The sequence below is a fragment of the Pinus tabuliformis genome, chromosome X (genome assembly GCF_031772625.1).
Source record: "Pinus tabuliformis cultivar Carrire ecotype Pingquan chromosome X, CPIR1, whole genome shotgun sequence".
In the NCBI taxonomy this organism is placed as follows: domain Eukaryota; kingdom Viridiplantae; phylum Streptophyta; class Pinopsida; order Pinales; family Pinaceae; genus Pinus; species Pinus tabuliformis.
In genome coordinates, this window is record NC_142308.1 from 878,732,785 (window position 1) to 878,742,984 (window position 10,200).

General features: G+C 34.7%; 1 long non-coding RNA gene across 1 annotated transcript; it reads left to right on the forward strand.

Moving 5' to 3' along the window:
- The first annotated feature begins 1,846 nt into the window (after positions 1 to 1,846).
- LOC149142514 (uncharacterized) lies at positions 1,847 to 3,397 on the forward strand. The gene is made up of 3 exons (XR_016264988.1): positions 1,847 to 1,997; positions 2,129 to 2,245; positions 3,121 to 3,397. It is a non-coding gene; the product is annotated as an uncharacterized LOC149142514 (long non-coding RNA).
- Positions 3,398 to 10,200: the final 6,803 nt, after the last annotated feature.

Below are 10,200 nucleotides of genomic sequence, written 5' to 3' on the forward strand. Positions count from 1 at the left end.
GTTTGGTAATTTTTTTCGAAGGCTACCTTTATAGAGCCTAAGATGACTTAATATGTAAATACAAGGTAGAGGTGAGGACTCATGTAAATAGGTCAAATACCATGTCTTATTTTTTAGCCTTCCAAGGTAGTCAAAATGTACAAAGAATGGCATGGGAGAGGCCATAGTTTTTTGTTTTGAGCAGGGTGACAATTTGTATTAATATAAATAGGTCAGAAAATTGTTGAATAACATAAGATTACAAAAGAGCATATGCAGGTTGAAACAGAACGTTGATATTAATAAAAATACAACTTGAATGTTCAACTTTGCTTGATAGTATAAGCTAATTGATTCTAGATAAAATCTATGAGTATACATTCAAAACTATAGACTAAAAGATTTTGAATCTTAACAAACTTTAGAAGAAGGAGGATTATAACCCAGGCTCTGTATTTATATGAGTCTCTAATGCACATTCAATTTTATGTCACTAGATCCATAAAACCTTATGGTAAAACAATAGTTCACCTACCATGAGAAGTCATGACACACCTTGTTCTAATGAGATAACATCCATTGCTAAGGAATAAAATCTTCTATTTAACTTTTGAGGATGTGAAAACATTTTTCTAATTCAAACCTCTACCTCTTTTACTATTTAGACCACATTTTGACTTGAGCAACCATGTTTCTTCTCTAAAAATTTCCTAATATATTTTACAATAATTTGTAAGTTTCTAATGATCACTATATGGTTGTTTCCATGTATGGCCAAGAGACTTAATCCCATATAAAGTGAAAAATCTTCTACATAATTATTAGTGGCATTCCCTAGTCCCCAAGAAAAATGGTTTTGTTTATGTCCCTTTGGATGAATAATTACCTCTTTGTAATGTACCTCTCATAACCCTCCATATATACAGTAAAATGAAACTACCTGTAGACATACTTTTCCCATTATATTTGTTTTCTTTACATTCTACTAATTTTCATGAATGTTTTCTAAATTATCAACATAAATTTATACCATTATTGCTTAAGGAATTTTTTCTTTCTTTTTCTCATCTTTCTCCCTTCCTTAGCAATACATAATTCTACTATAAAACTAGAGAGTTTGTTAATATTAACTATCTAGTCATTTAATTTACCCTTATAGATTTGAGTTTATAAAATATATTGTTTTGAAATCATGTATACCACATTCATGGAGTTCTTGTTAATGTCTAACCTTGTTTACCTTAAGAAATGGTGGTTTGGACTTATCATCAAAGTATATCGCTTATGTCTCACCATTTTTTCAACATATATCCTTATTATTTACTACTCTATTTTATTTTATTCCATATTATATTTTATATATAGCTTCGGAGGTCGGTTATTTAACATTTTCGAATCTGATTAAAAATTGATTACCCATTCCTTCCAAAGGGTTTCCATGCATAGTTATGAGCACATACATGACCCTCATGGTTCTTTCAAACCATAAATATTATAATACACCAGTCGCCTATGAACAAAACCCATACACATGTTACTTTGTTTAAATGCATATTATCGAAACTATGTAAAGTCATAGGACCCATGTTGATAGTATGAATGTTGTATTATTTATGAATTGTAATATAATACTTTGGCATTTCATATTTATTATAAATACATGCACCATTTACACGACCCCTTCTGGAACGTTCCGTGAATACATTGTGAACATAGAATAGCTCTATGTTAAGTCCTTTTTGACAATCTGAACACATCAACGGTGATAACCTTGCCTCCCCAAATCGATGGTTAGGATGAATTTAGGGTTTTACAATGTTACAAAGTCTATTCGGACAACCATTTTGGCTCATTTGAAACCCTTACGACGCTCTGAGGGAAATTTGTTGAGCACCCTTTGTTATTCTCTATATGAAAGGGTTTCTTTAATGGAACTTCCAACCTTAACACGACCACTGATTTTCTTGAACCATTGACCTCCTGTTGAGTTCGAGTTTCTGCAGAATTTTGCAACAATGGTAATGCCATTTATATTTGGTAATAACCTTTTTACATATATTTTATAAAAAAAAATTATTAGTTATATTATTTTTAGTCTGATTTAAATATGGTTTTAATGTATCATATATGATTCCTACAACTATTACAGTTATGTTGTGTTAGTAACTCACTTTAATTCATACGAAGCTTGGAAAAAGGGTTTGCGCTACTGACTGTCCTTAGATTTTCAAGTGGCTTCTTTCCCTCCATGCGTTAACGACCTCAGGTAACTCTTACCTCTGAAGATTTAACACTCTCATCAGCCACATTTATTTACTAATTCTAATTCAATTATTTTTGTTTCGAAATAGTAGCCATGTGGAGTCATTTCGTAGGGTATTTTTCTTTGAAAATGGGTTTACTATTCTTGCAGAGGGAAAGGGAAAAACAATGGTATTTTAATACTCTTGGCCTTAATTTTTTTTCTTCTCACATACCTCGGTTGGAGTTTGGACTGATGTTTTTTTAGCTATATATATAAACTTTGTTACAATCTGGGGTTTTTCCTTCAAACCCTAAGCATTGAATAGTAATAGGGTTTTCGACTTCTCGTATATTAATATGTATCGTTATGCAGGGAAATCTCTCTTTAGTTTTCCTTTGCGCTTAATTTTGACAGTATAACAGTGGAATCATACGGTGCTAAATGTATTCCACTGATTTATTGCCACAAAAGGAGCTTCTATATGTTTATAACTCCTTTGGTTTTTATACCTAAAGTTCTCTATTTGAATTGAAACCTTCTATTTACTATTTTACAGTGGATTTGATTTCACAATAACTTGAACACATTTACAATTTATAAATGATGATACTGAAAAAATATTTCTTTTATATTCGTCATACTCATTTATTTTGTTTTTTACAGGTTTGTATAGGTAAAGGAGAACAACTGAACAATCTAAGTTTATTTAGAGGGAAATTTATTTAAAAGAAGAATACGTCCTCATCTCTTTTACTCTATATACTGCTAAATTCACATCTTGATGTATAATTACTAAATTTTTAGTCTTAGATTGTTGTCTTTTACTCTATGTACTGCTAAATTCACATCTTGATGCATAATTACTAAATTTTTTGTCTTGGATTGTTGTATTTCAGGTGCTATTTCCTATTCCCAATCAAGGCATTTTTCCTTCTATGTTTCCAGGATATTGGACATCCTCAACTCATACAAAGTTTGTCTCCTCGCCAAGTTAGACATCTTGCTCCTGGTTCCTAAGTCTGTGCTTCCAATGCCATGCTCCTTGGCTCTACTAAGTGTTTTGTAAAACAATATATAAGTTGTTAACTTAGTTTTTATTTAATTACATTTAAGATACTAATTATGACTTTCCCTACTTCTGGGTAATTAAATAATTCTTCGTTTTTTATTAAATGCTCTGATGTTTTGTTTTGGTGAACACAAAACTTCTTTTAAGTGCTCGTTTTTATGTTTTTTGAAAAGAAAATTTACTTTTTTCTCTGTCTATTAATTTCATACGAATGAGTTAATTTGATATATACTTTTTACCAGTATACAATTTCTTAGATTATATTATATATTTTTATTTCCTATTAACACTAATCCCAAACTTATACAATCATTAGAAAAACTCTCTTCAGAGATCTGTACCATCTTCTCTGGTATTTACATTTACTTTATACATAAAATTGTTACTACATAAACGTAAGTAATTGATTTTGTATTATATACATATAAGACTTTATCACCTCTCTTTGAGTATTTATATGTTCTTTACATGTCTATTCTTATGTTTTTAACTAAACATATGATTTATGCCTTAAAAACAATATTCTATTCTAGTTCAAAATTTAATTTGTCTACTTTTATAAACAATTATAAATGATCTCATACATCATGAATTATTATATAATATAGATATTTATTTTTCTGCCCATAGTTAAAATATGTAATTAAACACATAATTAGTATTCTATGCTTCTTCTCTTTTCTGTACAAAACTAAGAGTCTTAAAAAAAATACAACTAGTTTAACTGTGGAAAATCTGACGTAGGTTAACCCAATAATGCAATATAAATCAAAGCAGAATACTATAACCTACTTCTACTATCAACGGAAGCTTAAAGATCGAGCTAAACAATATATTCAGAAGCAAAAGAATCAATACACAATACACATGAAAATGCTTTGGGGAAAGCCTCAGCGAAAAACCCCACTATCTGTATTATCATACGAGGCGGAAATACATAGGAATCATACAAAGCCTTAGCTCTTATAGTGATCCAGCTCTCAGTACAATCCTCGCAGATGCTCACATGAAATCTTGGCTTCTCTCAAGCCTTTTTCTCTGCCCTACAAGCTCCTATTTCTTTGCGTTGTTTCTCTAGGATGATTCTCCTTCAACCAAGTGGAAAACCTCTTCTACCCACTGGATGATCACTCTCACACACTATCAGAACTGTGCAATCCTCAAGGAATGATTCCATACTGCATGCATGCATGTGTTTTCTTTATAAGATAAAGAAAACACATGCAAATGATAGTACATTGTCCTTGACTTTAATCTCAACTGGGTCTTTCTCTGAATAGACATGCATGAGTTTCTGATGAGGGAATCTTCAGTTAACTCGAGTACACTAGTTGAGTGCGTGCATGCATCAATTCACTGTTAACTCTCTATTACTTCCTCAAAGAGTTTGGAACTAATTTAACTGGACTTAACTCAGTAAATTGAGTTAACTAATTACAACTCAAATATAACTCAATCTTATCTCCTTAATTTAAGGGATAACTCTTGCATGACTTCAGAAAGACTTCTAACTTGAATTTCTCCAACTAATTAAGTCAAAATAACTTAATTAATTATTTTCAAGTAGCTGTTAAGACTAAATTCGATTTTAATTCACAATTTAATTCAAGGACAAATTAAATTGGAATATTCTTGTTGCCACATTTCAACACTCCCTCTCAACAAGAAAGGGATTATCTGCCACCCCGATCCTGTCTCTATGGAACTATAATTTACACTTTGATAATGCCTTTGCCAAAATCTCAATATCTTGCTCCTTTGTCGAAATATACTGTAGCAACATGATCCTCCCATCATCAGCAGCTTGCTTTACCTTGGAAAGCCAACGGAAATGCACAACTGACTTGTTCTCTGGTCTCGGAACCACGTTCCAAACACTGTTACGAATTATGGAGTCATACTCCACAATAGCATCAACCCAAATTGGCTGTTGTACTGCTTCCTCAAAGGAAGATGGCTCAGTCTCAACGCATTCCCCAACAAGGGCCATGTATCCAGTGTACCTCTCAGGTGATCTCCTCTGTCTACACTGAGAAGATGGTGCTCCCACTTTCTCTCTCGCATCCTTCAACAATATATGAGCTTCTCTTGTGCGCTTCCATCCATCTCTAGAAGGCTCTGCTTGAGTGGATGTCTCCACTCCTGGAACCTCTGTATGTGACTGCTCTGCATCAGTCTGAGGCTCCTCCTCCTTAGGAACCAACAGTTCCTCCACAGCCTATAGTTGGATCTCCCTCTCAAGGGAAACTTGCATGGCCTTCTACTCATCAAAATTGAGATCTCTGCGAACCACTGTCCTCCAACTGCTAGGCAAGTACACCCGATAGTTATGAGGTGTATCAGTGTACCCCACAAGTATCCCCAACTCTGTTGTCGACTCAAGCTTCTTATGTGCATCCTTTGTCCCATGGAAATATACCGATGAGCCAAAGATCTTGAAGTGACCCACATCTGGTCTCTTACCAGAGAAAGCTTCCTCTGGTGTCTTCATCCGAAGTATGCGATGCAGGCTTCTATTCTGCAAATAGACCACTATGTTGCATGCCTCAACCCACAAGTGAAGTGGTAGGCCTTGGTCATGCAGCATTGCCCGTGCTGCCCCCATAGTAGTTCTGTTCTTCCTCTCAGCTACCCCATTCTGTTGTGGGTTATGAGGTGCTGTCAACTCTCGTTTAATTTCTTCCGCTGCATAGAAGTCCTTAAACTCTTGAGAGACATATTCTCCACCATTGTCGCGTCTCAAGGCCTTGATCTTCTTCCCTGACTCTTTCTCGACCAAAGCTTTGAACTCACAAAACTTTGTGAAAGTTTGGTCCTTCTTCTGTATGAAATAAATCCAACATTTACAAGAATTGTCATCAATGAAAATCACAAAATACCTTTGCTTTGCAGTGGATGCCATCGAGAATGGTCCACACACATCAGTATGAACTCGCTCTAAGATAGCCTTTGCTCGACTGTCTCGATCATGAAAGGAAGACTTGGTGTACTATCCCAAGGTACAACCTTTGCATGTGTCAACTTGCTCAAGTTTACCTTTGAGAAGTCATGTAGATATCTACTGCATTATCTTCAAAGCCATATGATGAAAATGGCCCAATCGCCTGTGCCACAACTCGCCAATGCCTTGGCTTTGCACCAATTTTTCTTTCGTGATCAATGCTGCACAATCATCTACCTCTAGTTTATAGAGATTCTTCACCTGAATCCCTATCCTCTTGGTCTGACTCGTGGCTGTGTGTCTTAGGAATGCCTTTCCTTTACTGAAGACAACATCGTAGCCTTTGTACTCCAACATCGTGATCGATACCAACTTCTTCTTCAGTCTAGACCCATACTTCACATTTTTCAAGGTGATAGGAGCTCCATGCTCCCTTTGAAAAGCAATCGTGCCCACTCCTGAAACACTATACCTTCCGTCGTCACCCATCTCTATGCGCATCTTGAGGTCTTTCTCCTCCAAGGTACTGAATAAATTTTTATCACCGGTCATGTGGAATGAGGCTCCACTGTCAAGATACTAGACACAACCCATCATCGATGACACCATGCATGCGATGAGGGTAAATTCCATTTCGAACTAAGAGGTTAATGCATCACCTTTCGATCCTTTCGAGGATCCCTTCTTGGACTTCTTTGATGGGAAATTAGTCGCATAATGTCCCATATCATGACAATTAAAGCATCTCACTTTAGACTTGTCACCCTTCTTCCCTCCATGAGAAGAATTCAATTTGGAATGGGAAGCCTTCTCCTTCCCTTTCCTTGCTTTACTTGCTAAGGCCAGATTTTCTTCATCATCATCCTTGAATGAAGAACCATCTCGTGTGCTCCTCCTGATCTCCTCCTGCATGAGATCTGACCACAGTCATTCCCAATCTGACAGTTTCTCCCTTCCATTCATAGAGTCCTGGTGGCTATTCCAACTCTTTGGAAGGCCAAGGAGAGCGAGGCTCACCATATCATCATCGATAGTAGTTATTCCCACATTGCTAAGCTCATCTCTGCAATTGGTGAGCTTGTTCATATATGTGGAGATAGTATCGCCCTTTTCCATCTTGATTCTTTGAAGCTTATCCTTGAACGCCAATTTCCTCTAGTCGCTATTGTTCTGGTAGAGGTCCTTCAATGTCTTCCACATTGAAAATGGAGTATCCTTCCCATGGAGACTTGAGACAATATGGTCTTGAACTCCCTCAAGGATGATCTGTCTCACCTTCACCACACACTTCTTCCACTCAGCCAACTCTTGTGCATTAGTTGAAGTTGGCTTTAGGATTTTTTGATCAATGAAATCCTTCAAGCCATTGTCTTCTAATATAGCCTCCATTCTATCTTTCCATGCTATGTAATTCGAGCTACCTTCCAAGGCATACTCGAGTTTCAAGCCATAGAACGCCATTGGCCAACGTTGAAGTATGATATAAATTCGATTTTCACTTGCAACCCCAAACATCAAACTTCGAATTCTCTCCTCAGTATACTGTTCACAGCTCCGTTACCATGTAGAAAATTTCTACAAATCCAGCTCTGATACCATCTAGAAAATCTGGTGCAAGTTAACCTGATAATGAAATATAAATCAAAGTAGAATACTATAACCTACTTCTACTATCAATTTGCAGAATATTAAAGATCGAGCTAAATAATATAACCAGAAGAAGAAGAATCAATAGACAATACACATGAAAATACTTTGGGGAAAGCCTCAGCTAAAAACCCCACTATCTATATTATCATATAAGGTGGAAATACATAGGAATCATACAAAGCCTTAGCTCTCACAGCTATGTGGCTCTCAATACAATCCTCATAGATGCTCACAGGAAATCTTGGCTTCTCTCAAGCCTTTCTCTCTACCCTCCAAGCTCCTATTTCCATGTGCTATTCCTCTGGGATGATTCTCCTTCAACCACGTGGAAAACCTCTTCTATCCAGTGGATTATCACTCTCACACACTATCAGAACTATGCAATCCTCAAGGAATGATTCCTTATTGCATGCACAAGTTTTCTTTATAAGAAAACACATGCAACTGATAGTACAATATCCTTAACTTTAATATCAACTGGGTCTTTCTCTGAATAGACATGCATGAGTTTCTGATGAGGTAATCTTCTGTTAATTGGAGTACACTAGTTGAGTGCATGCATGCATCAAGTTACTGTTAACTCTCTATTAGTTCCTCAAACAATTTGGAACCAATTTAACTGGACTTAACTCAGTAAACTGAGTTAACTAATTACAACTCAAATATAACTCAATCTTATCTCCTTAATTTAAGGCTTATCTCTTTAATTTAAGGGATAACTCTTGCATGACTTCAGAAAGACTTCTAACTTGAATTTCTCGAACTAATTAGTCAAAATAACTTAATTAATTATTTTCAAGTAGTTGTTAAGACTAAATTCGATTTTAATTCACAATTTAATTCAAGGACAAATTAAATTGGAATATTCTTGTTGCTACATTTCAACATTATTTTCTTTCATACTAAAAAATTGCAGTTAAACATTTAAATAATTTTTCTCTTCCACCATATAAAATCTATAAAACAACACAAAATAAATTATTTTCTTTTATCAAAATAAATGTTGTAGGTAGAGATGTCAACTTGAAATATTATTTGGAAAAATAATCTTTAAGTACTTGGATCCTCCTAACCTTGACACTGCAAAACAATCGGTATCCCCCTGAGCGTAACAAGTCTACAAATTTCTTTCTATATATCCTTTTTTGCTTCGCTTCAGTCTCTTCTTATTCTTAGAATGAGACAAAAGCAAGTAGAAAAAATATTTTTATCCAATTCCCATCTACCACTCTTTTGGTGGTTAATAACTGCCTCCACCTCACCAATAGGTGGCATGTAGTTATCAACTCATTAATGAGATTTTGTTTCCCACTCCTGAAGATAACTCCTTGTCTTCTAGGGAAACAATTAATTGACCAATATCATAATTCCTCAATTAAATCTAATCATCCAGATTAGATGCCTAGGACTTATTAATGGGTAATAAATATTCCAAAATAATTTGCAGCCTCATCTCTTTTAGCCATATGTACTAAAAAACTAATTTTCCAGATTTTCTTTATTTACAAAAATAAAACATTATAATTACAAATTTACAATTAGTTATTATCAGTAATAAATTACTGATAATTAAAATTTTCAAATGTCTTTTAGACTAACACATTAAACTAGAAACACACATACACATTTAATTAAATAAAATATCAAGCGAAGGGATATCACACTATCCTACTTTTGGATTTCCCCTTAAAGCTCCATAAGGAAATAAAATACATTTTTTCTTCCTTCACATCCAATTGGAAAAGTATTCATCCCCATTTAAAGTTGCCACCCTATTCCTTAACCACTGGTAGGATTTGGTTTAGAGAATCACCCTCTACAAAAATTAGGAATTTATTAATCCAAGTTTGCTATTGCTTCTTTAAATCTGCATATCTCAATCCATTTCAACTCATTATAAGAAAAACATTGGTTACCAATTTGCAAGATAAATTGTCAGCCCTGATGGGGAGAGATTGATTTGTATTGGAAAACATGTTTGTTATGAGCTAAGCGTACCTCCGATCATACAAATTTTAGTAATGATATCCATACTCTTTTGAAGAATGTTTTTTTTGAAATTTTCTAGCATGGTGGCTTTCCATCCTACAAGCATCTCTTTGAAAAAGGTGGGAATGTTGGGAAAAATACTGAGGCGAGGGGGAGGGTGAGGGGGGTAAATCGGTATTCTAAACTCACTTCAATTTTCAATTTATTATTCTAATTTATGTATGTTAGTGTCATTCAGGAAACCAGTGTATGTACATGACTATGAGGAAGACACACATTATATATCCAATTAACTAACTTTTCATATATTTCATCATTTGTTCATCT